The sequence below is a fragment of the Palaemon carinicauda genome, chromosome 41 (assembly GCF_036898095.1).
Source record: "Palaemon carinicauda isolate YSFRI2023 chromosome 41, ASM3689809v2, whole genome shotgun sequence".
NCBI lineage: Eukaryota > Metazoa > Arthropoda > Malacostraca > Decapoda > Palaemonidae > Palaemon > Palaemon carinicauda.
The window spans coordinates 4,930,572-4,948,071 of record NC_090765.1 but is presented as its reverse complement, the minus strand read 5'-3'; the positions used below and the strand labels follow the sequence as shown (position 1 = coordinate 4,948,071).

The window sequence follows — 17,500 nt, the reverse complement described above, 5'->3', positions numbered from 1 at the left end:
GTCAAGCTGTTTAATGGAGGTCATGATTTGCAATTATTCAATATTATTGGAGCACTTTAGGTTTATCGGATATTTGCTGAAATGGAGTTATGGGTAGTTAATGTAACAGAAAAGGAATTTTTTGCCATATATATATATATATATATATATATATATATATATATATATATATATATATATATATATATATATATATATATATATATATATATATAGATATATTATATGTTTGTGTTTATGTATCTATATGTATAGGTAATTATGTTTACATATAATTATATTTAAGTATTCATACAAGTGTTATATACTTATATACATACATATACATTTCCATACATATATGTACAAACACACATACATGCATAAACATATACAGTATACAGTATGTATGCATACATATATATTCCACTTTATATACAAACGATAAAAACAAGCACATATACATCTTGAAATAAAACAGTCCTCTATGTACAAACATTATGCTCTTCCTGATGTATATATATATATATCTATATATATATATATATATATATATATATATATATATATATATATATATATATATATATATATATATATGTAATGCTAATAACTTACAGTAGTGATAATGTATAATTACATAGGTTACAGTAATAATGATGGTAATTAGCGGCAAATTGTAATATATGTATACACCAAAAAGGGAGTTTATTTATTTCTCTGTTGGATTGAAAACGGGAGAAATTACACAACTCTTGGGCAATGGAACAGAATTACTAGAATTGTCGATCCAATGATTTTTTTTCGCGTTTGATTCAAGATCCTTACTTAGCAGACGCTGGTCGTGTGTTTTTGCAAGCTAGCCAGGAGCCTTATGTGGAAATTATAAATTTAGGGTCTTTTGGCCACTGAACATAGATCCTTGAGTATGTATTGTTGGTGATGTAAATTTTGGCAATTGAACTAAGATCGTTGTGTAGACAACAGAGTAAGTGGTATTTTTCTGTAAATGGATTCACTTATCATACTGAAAACAAGACTGTAGATAGGTATGTTGTGTCGCTGTTATGAATATGGAGTAGAGCATCAAAGACGTGGGATGCTGGTATGGTTGGAGAGATTACCTTTGGAATAACGAGTTGATAAGTGATGACATGAGAATAGATGGATGTCTTTGTTAGCAGTGATAGTAGTTATTGATTTATATTGAGGACCTTTTCGCAAATCATAATATAACTTCCACCGATGTTCTAAAATATTCCTTTGTTATCACTGGTAATAAGATAGCAACACGTTTTTCTGATCAAGTTCATTTAAGAATTTTGATTATTGGGCTTGCACTTATTTCGTGAGACATTATGACCATATTTTGTGGAAATATTATAAATCGTATAGCAGCATAGAAAAGTATTTTTTTCTGCACCAATTCGCCTGCTTTTAGGGATTAAAGAATTTGAAGTTTATGCGGAGCAGATTTTTTTTTTCCTTTTTTTTCGAGTCAGAAAATAATTCAATGAAGGAAAGAGAAATTCTGTACCGGAATACACTCTCTTGTTACGGTGGGCTCTGTCTATCCCTTAAAAGATTTGTGTGGTTATGGTGAGGATGCCATTGAAAGATGATATTTAAAGTGCTGTTTTGTCTGTCTTTGATGGTGAAACTTTTATTGCCCAAGTATTTTCATTGGAGGATTAAGGCGATGTGCTACAGTGTTTGCTGTTTGTGCATGTATATCTGGTTAATGTTTGTGTGTATAAATTTATATACATACAGACATTCATGTTATATCAACTTTGATTTTCTTACAAGAAAGACAGTGGGAATTTCTAAGGTTACTGCATTGATTAAAGTGCGTGTGGCTGCGGCTGTATCTTGAAGAAATTGATTACTCAATCAATGAAATATGAAAAAAAGAAAACAAAGCAAACTCACACTTTCATTTGACAATAAGAAAGGGAACAGCAAATACACGTTTATTACTACACCAGTAAACTGGACGGGTAATTCGAAATATATTTTCAAGTTTCGTGACGAGATTTTGATGAAATGCTCTGCCCTTTTTTTTCCAAAAATAACATCTTATTGGATTTTGGTTTTTACATTTTTCGATAATTTGTTTAATAATTTTTGAATATTTAATCCAGTAAACTGCACGTATATCAATTTCCGTTTTCCTCGTGATCTATGGTTGCCTATTTTTAAAAGGGAGGGGACGTATTTAGGGACACATGTCAGGAGAATTATATCTCTAGGTACACCCATAGGGACGTATCACATGGGACACCTGCCATAATATCATATCGCTAAGGAAACTTGCTGTGCTCATTATATCTCTGGGGTTTGGGATATTGTAGGAGGTAGTGCTATCAGTGTACCTCACGCGGCTCACTGTAGGCGTTCCTTGAGGGTCTTTGCATCATTTAGTCGGGCTCTAGCAGTACTTGCGTTATATCCTTCTACTTGACCTCCGTTCGGACTCCCTTTCTTCCTTCTTGTAGTCCAACCACAATAAACCTAAACTTCTTCGTGCAACTGTGGTATTTTAACCCCGGTTGCACTTGGCCCCAGTGCCGTGCTATATAGCCCAAATTCATAAACGCGATTCAATCCAATTTAATCAATGGAAACACCGGCCAACGATATGATTGCTGGGAGACTCGTCAGCGATGAAACCGGACCATCTTAGCTGACCTATGCAAGATCCATGATATCGCAAAACATCTGGGAAGCATTTTTTAGGACACCTCTCAGGCAGTGTCAGTGTGGACTTTAGACAAGAAAAGAATTTTGCTGGGTAACCTAGTCGTCTAAGACGTGATTTTAGGGATCCCGTTTTTTTTTTAAACATTCTTTTGAAATATTTCCACACAGCTTGATATATTAGCGACTTAATCCTACTAAAGTTGTAAGTACTAGGCGTGTTTGATAAAGCTTGTGTTATATCTTAATTGAAATCATGAAAAATTAGATGTATTTTATTATCTATTAAAGAATGGCGTAAGATAGGTACTCATAGAAATGGGTTTTTGTGTATATACAGTACATCAGGTTTTATTCATGGAACTGGTTTTTTAGTAGTCTATACAACAAATCGAGTTTTACACGAGCTTGTGTCAGGTATGTTTTCAGAAGACCCGTAAAAAAAGCTTCGAATGTTTGTTTTAATCTGTATGTATTTTTACATAAAGCAAATTAACAATACGGTGTCTTGTTTGGTTAAGAGTATAAAAGATACATTTTTTGAGGTAAAACTGAACTCCTTGTAGTTTTTTCTTTGTTTCCTGTCACAGGCCTTGTGTATGTCCTAGAAATTGTTGGAATAAAGTAAATCGTAAGATAAATTTAGGGTGTTTTTTAAAAGAATTATTTTTTTTGCGATCTCTTTAATTACCTTTTTTATCATTGGCTCCCTTTCATTAATATCTTTTTTTTCATAATTAAACTGTATTTGGAAGATATCTTTAATTACCTTTTTATTATTGTGATTTCTATAAGGTCAGTTATTGTCGTATGATATTGACTCCAACAAACTGGATTGACTTCCTTGCAAAGGAAAGTAATTTACCGGGGATTTTGAACTTTTTAAACATATATGCTGTGATTCGTTTTTTACTCATTTCAATTGAATATGGTGTCACTTTTGCCTTGTATGTCGCCTATATCATTCTCATTTGCAAATGTAAGTCTTTTGAGAAAATGGGGAAACATCGATCCCTAAACACATCGGTAGAGAGAGAGAGAGAGAGAGAGAGAGAGAGAGAGAGAGAGAGAGAGAGAGAGAGAGAGAGAGAGAGAGAGAGAGAGAGGTTGTTGTTGTAAGAGGCTAACGCATTGTATCAAATATCCTGTCACTGCACCAGACTGGTTCATGAGTGCCTTTGCCAGTGGCGCCCTGAAAGAATAGCTTACATGGCATTCAAGTAATTAGGATGTGGACATGTTTCCGGATATAGAGAATCAAGTCATGACTTTGAAAGAATTGTAAATAATGGGACATTCCTCTGAATGTAGGTTTCAATTAACGAATTCATTTTATAAGATATATTGTAAATATGTAATGCTAGCTGAAATAGAGAATGGCTAATACGTTTGATATAAATTGTGCCATATGTGGCAGAAGCGTGGGAATCGAATTGATTTTTACTATAGCTTCATTTCCCATTAAAAGTCAAGCTATTACATTAATAATAATCTGCACTACACGTTATCATACGGTTTTGGTTCTAAATTCAATTTCATCTCAATGTTTTGTATGTAAATTGTTGTAAGTTTGGCAATAGTCTTCCAAAATAAGTTTGTAGAGGATAGACGTACCTGTAGTCTTAACATCAAAGTTGCCGAAAGGGTTTGCAAGTTATTCGTTTTCGAGAGTCTGCGGGCTCTGTCTCTGAATTTAAGCTGTGCTCATTGATAATAGGGTGACATTTTAATATATGTAGCTAATATATTAGCAGATAGAAGTCGGCTATCGTAATCTAAAGCTTTCAAAGGGTGATGGGAGTCTTCAAAGGTTGTTTATTTAGGCTTAGTTTGTATGTTCAAGTTTGTGTGTATATTTGATTTTGCTACCGAAATTTTGAATGCCACCCTAAGTGCCAGGAAGCGATGAACAGTCAGAGGCCATTTAGAAGAAATACTAATGTTTTATCCGATTATTTTTATTTTTAATGAATATGGTTTTATGTCAGCCCCTCTTTAGAGTGTCAGATTTGTAAAAAAAGGATAACAAAAACCGCTAGTCTTAAATATCTGACATGTCAGTTTTGGGATACTAGCATATCACACCAACTGGTGATGCCAAGTTATCATATTTATTAATATTCTTATTCTTTAAAATAGTTATAATATTAATTTAAGATTTGTTTCGTTGCACCTGTCATTCAGTCATCCATTAGTTGTTGCAGAATTCGAAAGTGATATGAGCATGTTTGAAGGCGTTCCATTGAAGAATCTCATCACAACGTTTTGAGAAATATTTTGGATTTCATTATTTTTTATCATTTTTCACATGGTTGTTTCATACAATGTTATATTTTCCAGTCATACAAATGCATTTAGGTGTTCATTTGCTAGTTAAAGACTTGAATTTCATTATTGGTGATACGAGTTTACATAGTTTTTTGCACCACAGCTTTTTAATAAAAATAATTAGACTCCAACTAATAATTTTGAAGTCTTTTCCATACTTGAATTTTAATGTTTGTGTATCTTTATGTTTTTAATAGCTACGAATCATATAAGAATAGCGTTGCTGTTTGGTCGCAGGAGCTTTATATTTGAACATGTCACAAATAGAGACTAATTCAGGATACTTAATTGTGGGACTTTAACTTTTCATATTCCAACATTATGTTAAATGAAGGAAATTGATGGCCAGGACCTCTGTATTAGCTCAATCATGTGATCGCCGTGAAAATTTGATTTAAATCCTGATGGATATTTTCATTGAGGACTTTGTTGGCAGGTATCTCTCTCTCTCTCTCTCTCTCTCTCTCTCTCTCTCTCTCTCTCTCTCTCTCTCTCTCTCACACACACACATACCCACAGTTATTTTCAATAAGAAGAAAGATTTCTTGGAGTTAATCTGTGTATTTGTTTTTCGTGTATAAATCATAGGTGTATTTAACGGGATCTTGTGCTGAATTGCTCTTATTATTTATGAAAATCAAAGAAGAATAAGATTGAAGTGAAGGAGGTGATTCAAACAAAAGCCCTTGGATCGACAAGTAGTGTTAAGAGGATAACAAGATTTAGTTTTCGGTTCCCCTTGGTTATTTTTTCCAACTTTATTTCTTCAATTTATTCCTTCTTTCCCTTCTTTCATTTTCTCTTTCATCTACCTCTACCTCCTCTCCCTTCTGTTCCCATTCTATGCATCCGGTTTCCAATTCAGTATTCCAAGGAATTCCGTTCACAATTACCTCTTGTGATTTCAGATAATTACGTTGAGAGAGAGAGAGAGAGAGAGAGAGAGAGAGAGAGAGAGAGAGAGAGAGAGAGAGAGAACGTATTTTAATGGGGATATTTGGTGATTTTCTTCTGGCATCTCCCCGAACTGAGTTTGGACTTTAACGAGATTATAGTGACGGTTCCTTGAACTACTGATTTGGAGGCGACTTTCGCCTGCTGTTCTGTTTCTGTTTTTGTACATAAATCCACATTTTGTCTTTTTCCAATGTCTAGGGTTTAATGATGTTTTAAGCCTCGGGTTTTCTGTCCTAGGTATTTATGCCATTCCATTTATCTGCTTAATAATACTATTAACAATAACAAAATAAGCACCAGCTGATAATATGGCAGCTAGCACGAGGGGTACTTTAAATGACGTCATTAGATGAGAAACCCGAGGCCCAAAATATCTCTAAACCACGAAGGGTACCCAGAAGCCCTAACAGTTACTGTAGATGCCCCAGGAACAGCAGCAGTTGTCCAAGAAAGCGTATCATGATTACCCTAAGGTAAGGTCGATGTTTGTTCAAGGTTCTGGAGAATTGAGCCCGACAGGTGCCGATTCATACTAATTTAAAATGAAATTATATAGATAATGGTGATTTCTCTGTATTCATGGATTGCATATGAATATAAAAGCGTTCAAATAACACGAATTTAATGAGTGATTAATTATGTGAAAGTTTAAGCATTCTGTGGTGTTTTACCTATATTTGAATCCTTAAACAGTTTTGAAGAATTCACTGTTTACCTGTGTATACATATGCATATAAACAGTTCATAATTATATATTCTATATATATATTTTCCTTTTGTGTATATATATATTTACACAAATTTTATTTAAGCTTATATTTTATGTCTGTAACCCATTCAGTTTATTCAACACTAAATAAAATTTAACTTGATTCCTACTTCAACAATATACATTGCTTATCTTACAAAGGGGCATCACAGGATTACGCCATAGCAGGTTTATGCTGACCTGATACTAGTTTGCATTGTTTCTTGTCCTTTGCACCTACCAAACAAGAAACTCGACATTCATCCAACAATCACAGTTAATTTCCGTCAGTACCAGATGGCCTAATCACCTTAACTCTCTCCCTTTCTCCTTCCCATGACCGCTTTCAGGTCAATTCCTGTTCATTTTATTTTACCATTTATTTTCTTAATTGTTTATATATATGGAGTTCGGGGCTCTCCTATGTACATATTCGTTATAGGTTAATACAGATTTGAAATACTGTTGTTAGGCGGGAGAATGTTTAACTTGTGTATTTGCCACACATTCCTACTCATAAATAAAATACAAATATTGCATTGTGATGAGACTTTTCTTTTGAAGTAGGAGATTAGATCTTTGCTGCCTTCCGCGAAGGCTCAAAATTGTTCAGCGTTTGATATTTATTACAGCACCTACAGTAGGTGCAGAGTCCGTCTTCTCGAACTGTTTGTCACTACCCGTCCCCCCACCCCTCGAAGAGTCCCCTGGAGCTTCGGAAAGGAAGGGACATTCGACCTTGCAACCGCCGGTGAATCGTATTATGTGCTTTCCATCGAAGTGGACTGGATGCTGACGGAGGCCATCTTTATGACCCGGAGGAATAGGAGTCGATGTCGCACATTTTGTCCATTCTGGTAGGATGCTCCCCTTAGAGAAAAGGATAGTTATCCTTAGTGCAGGAGTATACGGTGGCTATTTTTCCCTACAACCATTTGGAGCCCTCAGCTTCAATCCACAGATGATAATGGTCCATTATTCGTTGTCGGAATTCTTGCTTCATTTTTCCTCCGTGTAGTCCATGTGCGATCTGGAAAAGAGATATATACACGTGTTAATCGATTGTTTATTAGATTAGGCTTTGTTAATTAAGCAGAAAATTTTGTTATAAAAACATCAGTTCTAAATTGTATATTTATATATTGGAAGTAAATTCTTGTAATTTATATTATTAATGGTGCACAATGCTATTTATGAATTAATGTTGTGTATGTATATGCAGTAAATACACTGTATATATTATATACTTAAGTATGTCATCATCATCTCCTCCTACGCCTATTGACGCGAAGGGCCTCAGTTACATTTCGTATATATATATATATATATATATATATATATATATATATATATATATATATATATATATATATATATATATATATAATGTGTGTGTGTATTTATATGTGTCTGTGTGTGAGCATGTACGCTTGTGTATAATTGGAATAATTTACATTAGGAGGTATAAAAAATAGGCATTAAATTTATTATTTTCCCTTTCTACGTATCATTTTATGAAAATTCATTAATGAATATAATTATTTCAGAGCGAGAAACAGTATTTTTTAGGTCGGTTTATCTCTTCGTTTCCATTTCATTTCCCTTTTTTGTTCATTTCCTTCTAACAATTCCTTTTCAGTAAGTTTTTTTTTTACATTTAATTAAATGTTTTATTTTTATGACTTTTTTGCTTTTTAAAAGTATCTTTTTGGCTATTTTGTTTTGTGTCTTCCTGTCTCTTTTTCTCGGATTGATACTTCTCAATTTCTTTCATTTTTATTTTCTTTAATCTTTTATTTTTCCCTTTTGTGTTTTATTATTCTCTTTGGGGGATTTTTACACTCCTAGCTCCATCAGCATTAATTTTGCCCCTCTTCCAATATCGACATCATTTCCTTTCTTCTTCTTCTTTTTCTTCTTCTTATTCCTTGTCATTTCATGAAAATTTAGTCCGAGTTTTCCCCTTCCAGTTTTTTTATTTGTCACTTTACTGATTACATTGCTCACTCTAATCTTTTTATTTTGTGTATCTTTACACTTTTTTTTTTTTCAAAATATGTTTGTAGCTTCTTTACTTTATTTACCTCTTTTTCATAGTTACTCCTTATCTTTCATTTCATCTTTACATTTCCCTCTTATATTCATTATTCTTTAGACTTTGTAATATTTATTTTACCCCCTTCTTCATAGTAGTAATTTACTGCTTATCCCTTTTCATTTTTTCATCTCATGTTTCTCCTTTTAACCTTTGCAGAGCTGAAATTTGTGATCAGTCGCTTCTAAAGATTTTAGATTCCTTGAGATATCTTTGATGTTCGTCTTGCTGGAGAAGTTTCTTCCAGCTTTTTCTTAATGTCTGGAGGATTTTTCAGCTACAAATTGCAAATAGTGTACACACACATACACACACACACACACATATATATATATATATATATATATATATATATATATATATATATATACACACACATATATATATATATATATATATATATATATATATATATATATATATATATTTATTTATATTTATATATACATATATACACAAACACACACACACATATATATATATATATATATATATATATATTTATATATATATATATATATATATATATATATATATATATATATATATATATATATATACACGCATATGCAAAGCCATCTGCGTATATATGTGTGTGTATATTGAACGTGTATGTATGTATGTATGTATATATATAATATATATATATGTATATATGTTTGTGTGTGTATATACATTATACACACACGCACACACACACACACACACATATATATATATATATATATATATATATATATATATATATATATATATATATATATATATTATATATATATGTGTGTGTGTGTGTGTGTGTGGTATATTGTAAACATATATATAAACATACAACTTCCCTTCGTCCCTATGCGCACACAGTAATAGTTCAGATGTGAGTCTGAGAAAAGGGCAAGGTACTTTCTAGTAGGAGTGCAGTTTTCTTTGTCTTTGAAGTAATCAACTTTATTGGTAGAGTTTAAGATTTTCTAGACCTACAGTATATTTGACACTGAATCCACCATAAACTACGCCATTTGATAGTTTCATAGTACTGGTAATAACAAAAGGATACTGGGTTGGTCCTGTTGTTATATTGATTTATTGGGGCCGTGCTTCGTAAGTGCTATCGTTGACTAGGATTGGTAATTTGACTGATGGACTTGAACATACATTGTTTAAATTCCTTTGCAACTTGTATGATTATATACAGTAGAGAGAATGCGTCATGGCTATTGCGGATGGAAATGCATATTTAAAGATATATGAAGTAGAATAAATATTTTGTATGAAATGTTGAGAAACTACACAATATGTTTGCTTATTCATAACACAAGAGTTATTCATAAAATATCGGCCTCGCCCAGAAAGAATTGGAGTAACTAGAACTTTAGGAGAGGTTGCATAAGACAACGTGCTACATAATTACACGTGAATTTAATTGTTTGCCTTTATAACATTGCCTTTGGAAGTTGGTAGGTGCAAGAAAAATCTGAAAATAATAAAAATAAAAGTAAGTACAATAATGAAGTACCGGTAAAAGAAAATCCAATAAGATATGAAACACACTGAAGAATCCCCTCTTTATTTCACTATTAAGAATTTAGTTGCTGATTTAAAATGAGACAGATAAGTGAGAAGACGACCCTCTCCTGCACGTGTGGTAGATTCTGCTCTGTTTAAGATGACATATGTTTGTCTTTCGAAAAGATAACACGACTACAGGCATTAGTAATGGCTCAATGCTCACTTTTGTTACTGACATTTTAGTGATGATTTAGATTTCTGCAAGATGGTTTTGCAAACAATTCTAAATGCCATTTGTTTTCAAGGAGGCTAGATAACCCCATTTAACTTTTTTCTAATCCTTTATTTCTGTTCGAAATAATTTTAGTAAAAAATTACTTTTTTGACCCTGATTTAAGGATCCAAAGGAAACTTAGAAAGTTTTTATAAGATCATGACCTTTTGTGTTTTTGGATTTTGATATTGCTTTCTTGTTAAGTCACATGATATTGGGCAAACCATTATTGTTGATTAGAATTACGACATTTGAAGGAGTCGTTCAGGGTGAAATGCAGAAGAAATGTATGAGTGAACTTAATGATGCTCTAGAAAAATGCTTCTGCCAACACATTGTTGGAGGCAATGGTGGAATCACCCAACTGCGTCTCTTGATTATAGTCGATTGATTTTTTTTCCCAGTCTAACAAGTCCGGGGTACAAAACTTCGGTCTGTTTCTTAAATCCAAGTCTTAGTAGCGATTCCCATTTTTGTGGCCATTCTTGATTTAAAGAATGAATTTAATTCCCATAATTCAATCTCTTGCAGTTGTATAACAACATCATAACATTGATGGACTAGTTGTAGTTGTTACGGTTGACCCTGTTGGAAAAAAATGGAAGAGATTTCCTTCGTTAGTGGCACTTTTTTGGTTAGGCCGAGAACTGTTTATTGCACATATGTATGTACACATTATTCACAGATAAATAGTTGATGTCTGCGTTTGATATTGTGAATTATAATATTTAAAAGTTTCCATCTTGGTCTCATTTCATTACTTTCTTACAGCTTGAGAAAAAAAAAGCTTTAAAACTTTTCTGCCATATCAATAGTTCGGAGGAAAGGTTTTTTTTTCTTCTGTAGGGTTCCGAATTATTCATCTATTCGCAAATGGGTAGTTTTCTCAAACCCTCTCATTAAGCTTAAGGGAAGTTGAGTTATCTGATTGGAACTGGTGTCAATGAATCAAAAGAAAGAACGTTGTAGTGAATGCGAGACTGTTTGATCGGCATGAGGCAATGTATAGAAACACCAGAGCAATTTCTAGGCTGTTTGATGGAAATCGATACAAGGGAATGAAAGCTGTAGCAAAGGCAGAATAGGTTTGAATGGAGCTGATCAAAAGAGGGTGAAAACGTGAGCGTGGACATGGGTCCCTGGCTGGGAAATTCAAAGCAAATGAAAAGTTGTGGCAGAGGCATGGATGTCTGATAGGGATAGACAAATGTAAATTCATAAAAGAACCAAGAGGTCTAATTGGCGTGGAATGAGGGTAAGGGAAAGCTGTATTCAGGGCATAGGAACAAGATTAGAATAGATCAAAGAAAAGAGAAAGCTATGTTGAATTCTGAGGTGCCCGTTGGTAATGGATCAAAGGAAAGGAAAAGCTGCCTAGGGACAGTGGTTCTCGTTGGCAATGGATCGAACAAGACTGTACCGGATGCGAGGCTGGGTGTCTGAGGGGAATGAGTTAAAAGAAATGGATGTCCGATGGAAAGGGATCAAAAGAAAGCAAAAGTTGTTGAGAAGAAAGAAACTACTTCTGGGAATGGAGCAAAGGCTCGAGAAGGTAAGGTCGTCCAGCAATGATGTTCCAAAGAAGTCTCAAGAGAGGGGATCAGAGGGAAGTTGGTGATTTTAAGAAGACAGGTGTTAAACGAAATTAACCTAATGGAACAGATCAGCGTCTGTTTTAGTAATGAATTAGGAAATATAAAATTTTTTTCTGATGCAAAACTAGGTTGAAAAGACATGTTTAAAACAATTTGTGTTTTATATTCATATATTTATTAGGAAACTAATTTAATTTCGTAATTATGAATCATTGGCTTACAAATGCTTATCTGTCTACTTTATCGTTCATATGTGAAGCAGTGGTTTTCAATTAGTGTCAACAAATTTTCAAGGGGCGTCATCAGCTGCAGCGTCGGCTAATTGAACAGCCCTAATTAGTGATTTATGAAGTAATACTCGTGACGTTGTTTTGTTGTTATTTACCAACTTCCACTTTTAAGAACAAAGCTTTATTGAATGAAAGAGCAATTCTGTATTTTGTAGTTTGCTGTATAAAGTGTTAAAAGAATAGGTTTATTGAGATATGTGAATAATACACCTATTTGGTTAAACTTAGTAAAATTAAATAGAATTTGTCGACCATGTAAGGTTAGCAATAATAATTGACATATAAAACTATCTAAACAGAATTGGTAGATTGTAAATCAAACGATACGATATATCGATGTAGAAATTAAAAAATAAACTTTCAACCGGTCGGAAAGACTACTATAAGGTTACGTTTGAGTTCCACCAGTTTTTGCCCAGTACTGTATGTAGCTCGGTGTAGGTTAACTGGTTAACTACTCGTTCTTTCATGTACCTTCTTCTCCGTTATATAGCCTTATTTTTATACTGCTTTGCCTCTGCTTAACCTTCTCCACCTACTTAGTTGTTTAACTATTTTGGATTTGTTAAAGGGGGCCTTTTGATATTGATTAAGTTCTTGGGATTTATTTCCACTAAAGACGAAACATGTCGGTTATCAAGATGGCGTCTTGTAGTAACGTACACGAAGAAAGTCAAATGGAATAGTCGTTTATAAAACATGAAATGAACAATGTGGTTCATAGTGAATTATTACATCCTTAAATAGTATGAGAAGGACTGACGTGTTGATGTGGGACACAAACACATGGACACACACACACACACACACACACACACATATATATATATATATATATATATATATATATATATATATATATATATATATACTGTGTATATATATATATATACAGTATATATATATATATATATATATATATATATATATATATATATATATATACAGTATATATATATATATATATATATATATATATATATATATATATATATATATATATATATATATATACAGTATATATATATATATATATCATTACAATATTAGGTACAAATATTAGAATTTCTGGGTATGGTTTTCCTTTTATCTAGTGTTATATTTGTTTGTCTTATGAATAATTTATCCGGAACCTTGAGATGGTAATTCAGTACGGCATATAACTAATATTTATGAATGGAAATAAAAATTCTATTGTACACAACAGCTATAGTTTATAAGTGGCGTTTTTATTAGGGGCATTGTACCATACCATACTGAATTTCCTCAAGAGGCTTTTACAGATAGTCTGGGATCCCATTGAGTCCAGGGGCTGAAGGGGACTTGAGGAGGGATTTCAAACTTCTTGGAAAGCTACTCGATTGCCTTTGAAGAGAATCATACAGGTCTTGTCGATTATTGGAGAGAGAGAGAGAGAGAGAGAGAGAGAGAGAGAGAGAGAGAGAGAGAGAGAGAGAGAGAGAGAGAAAAAAAATACAAGTTTAGAGGTAGAATGCTAGGGAATCATGCAAGTATTAGATGAGAGAGAGGTGAAAAGATTTTCTGATTTCAATCTCGTAATGGCGAGGGAAACAGATTAAACAACTGAAAGTGTGTTAAAGAAAAATCTACGACTAAATTAGAGAAATAAATAAAATAATGACGAGACTGACTATAATTCCTGGTATTGAGGCTAATCGATCCTAATGACGAGTCGTCTAATTGTTAAAGAGTATTAGCCATGAAGTTTCTGGGAGAGGACGAGAAGTTCAAATTCGAGGGCTTTAGCTCAACGGAAATCGATGTCGCCAACACGGCTTTGATTCTTTATTCTATTACTTCTTCCTCCTCTCTTATTTTAACATTCTTATTTATTTTTTTCTGCCTTCATATTTAATTAAAGAGTGGGATGTGGTTTTGGGTACTGATTTAATATGTATTAGTACTGTAATGCGCTTTAATACGTTAATTTTATTAGATGCCACCCTTTCTTTCGTGTACACGTGTTCTCTTGTATGCATCGTTAATGGTAATAATGAAGACATTACTTTGTTGCTGTTATATCCCTTTCGACAGAGAGTGTAATATTTATATCTATGCCACCGTATAGTACATATCAATTATCAATGTAGAGTAGAACATAGATAGAGCACTGCATAATAGGGAAGTCTGTCGATCAACGAACCGACAAAACAAACAAAATCACAACACGTATTCATTATAGATATTTATAGTTAAAAAAAAAAAAAAAAGTATTGATCTGAGACCGCTACCATGGCGGGTTTGTTCTGAGAAGCGTTTCTCAGTTAGTGTTTTAACTTTTTTTTTTTTTTTTCGGAATGTTGTGTTCATGCACGGTTGAGAGAGGCTGTCAAAATCATCAAGTTAAGAAAACCTTTCAAATTATTTCTTGACTTTCATTTCGAAAGTTTTTGTGATATGAATTTAATCTATTGTTAACCATGCAATTTCCATCTGTTTAAAGAGAGCAATTTCATTCTCGTGTTCTGAATTTGTGGTAACTATTCCATATAAAAGAAGCAGATTCAGACAAGGAATCAGAATCTGACAGTATAATACAGTCAAAGTAGCGATAGATATGTTGCAATATCTCGATAATGAGTCTTGTCCAATATTGTGTTGACATTCATTCTAATTTTTAATGCCCCATTCTCAGATATTTCATGAAAGAAATGTTCTTTCTTGAGTAGGAACACCAAACAAGTCAGTTACATTTTGTTGACGTCAATTTCAATTCAAATTGAGAATTGTTTGAACGAATTTTTATTTAATTTAAACAATGTAAGTGAATTAAAAAATAATAGCATTTTCTGGTTTTGAGGACTCTGCTCTATATATGGCAGCTTTCATCACGATCAAGTTGATGTACAGCTTTGGACGAATATTAGAATATTTGTTTTTAAGTTTGTATTCGCTCAGCACCTACAAAGCCAGGGGAATGAATGTTGTATGATTTTAATCAATTGATTCTGTTTGAACACAGCCACAACAATGCTTTTGTATGTCCATCCTGTATCTGACAAACATTGGAACATTACTGTTACAGAGTTTAACACAACTTAGTTGAGAAAAAATTGTTGCTTTTCCGAATATTTTTATCTATATCACCTCCCATGCGTTTATTGTGACAGCCATAACAGTTTGTACATGTTCACGTAGACACTGACTAACTTTGAAGACAGTCCGAGTGGGGATCTGGAAGCTTTGTTAGTCGCCGCTTCCTACCCTATAAATACGACTCTGAAACAATAATTATTTGTGTGGTATAAATTGCGCTATCTTAATTTTTCCCTTTGCTTGTTATAGAGTTTGCTGAGGTTATAATGACTTTTTATTAGAATACTTTTTTTTCTTAATATACGCTAAAAGTGTTACAAAGTTCATTTGCTAATATCTTGTCTGATTTATTATATTGGTAGGTTTCACGGCAAGTGATTTTAGCACTATTTTGACGTTATGTTGGTCTTTCTTTTCTGGCGATTTTCCCTAAGCTAAGCTTCACTCGAAGCGAAGGTTTTCTTTACTGAAATGCCATTCGGACAGAGTTTTTGCTGAGAGATATTTTTTTTAAACAATGGTGTAAGAAGTATGCTTTATATCGGGCTATTAGTAAGCACATACTAAAATTAAATGTGAATAAAATGTGAAAAGTCGAAAAGAAAGAAAAATTGGGATTAAAAGAACCACAAATAAAGTTTTATGGAATTAATTCTCTCAGGTTTTGAAAGGAAAATTTGGAAGACATTTGCAAGCTGTGCTATCAACGAATGTATAATGAATTGTTTAAAGGCTTAATATATATAACGTTTTTAGTTATTTTTTTCGACAGGTATCACAAGGAAAGAATTTAGTTGTGCAAGTGTGAATATAAAACTATGCTTAGCATCTTGACATACAAGGTAGTTGTTAAGATTTAAAACCACAGAAAATCTCATAATTTTATAAGAAACAGTAAGTTAGCACTGTTATTATATTTGAAAAGGGCACCAAGTCGATTCTCCCCAAGGTTCGAATTCTGGTCTAGTAGTGAGAGTGAATGACTGAGCTCCAAAGCAACGTTAGTTGAAAATTTATCTACCTTCATACACACACACACACACACACACACACACATATATATATGTATATATATATATATATATATATATATATATATATATATATATATATATATATATATATATATATATATATAAATTACATTTAGTTTAGTGATACAAAATAAGTATTCCCAGGTACATGATGGATTGGAAGCAAGTAAAGAAGTTATGAAGAGTAATTTGATAAAATTTGTATTGGAATCTACACAAGTGATGGGTGGAAAACTGTCAGAAAAGACCGAAAAAACCTAGTAAAGAAAATATTGGAAATGATGATAAGATCCAAGAGAGATGAAATAGCTTTAGCAGAAGTATCCAAACCATTTAACTAACTAAAGACCCGACATATTCGTAAACACAATCAGACCAAAATTGAGGAAACACTAAAGAAAGGAAGAAGCATCAGATTGATGAAAAAACGACTCGGAACAGGGCGCTAACAGATGTTTGCTTAAAAAGATGAAAATGAAAATATCCACATTAGAGATGGGGTGATAAAAATAGCAGGGGATTTCTATACAATGCTATACAATCGTGATGTAAGAAATAAATTTACCATTAAAAATAATGAAACACCTAAGCCGGTACCAACCGTAACAGTAGAAGTGAAAAAAGCATTGAAAAGGCATGAAAAGAGGCAAAGCAACATGAGAAGATAACCTATTAATTGATTTAATAATAGATGGAAGAGATTTCATAGTAGTATAAATCGTTGAACACTACACTAAATGTCTGCAAGAATTATCTATACCTACAGGTTGGAAAAACTTTATCATTATACAAATTCACAAAAAGGGAGACAAAAGTACATGAAAAATTACCGCCCAACAAATTTACTCTCCCTAACAAATAAAATATTTATGAGGATCATATTAGGCCAAAATAAAAAGACAGCTAGACTTGAATCAACCAAGAGATCCGGAAGGCTTTA

At 32.8% G+C, this 17,500-nt stretch overlaps 2 protein-coding genes across 5 annotated transcripts in view; one reads left to right on the top strand and one right to left on the bottom strand.

The window, feature by feature from the left end:
- LOC137632337 (pseudouridine-5'-phosphate glycosidase-like) overlaps positions 1-17,500 on the top strand; it is a 350,199-nt gene that overhangs the window by 244,088 nt on the left and 88,611 nt on the right. The gene's annotated exons all lie outside the window — the stretch shown is intronic.
- LOC137632335 (leukocyte antigen CD37-like) overlaps positions 3,714-17,500 on the bottom strand; it is a 457,406-nt gene continuing 443,619 nt past the window's right edge. Inside the window, exon 4 of the mRNA XM_068364267.1 lies at positions 3,714-7,742. The gene's annotated coding sequence lies outside the window, so the exon portion shown is untranslated. The remainder of the gene's footprint in view (positions 7,743-17,500) is intronic.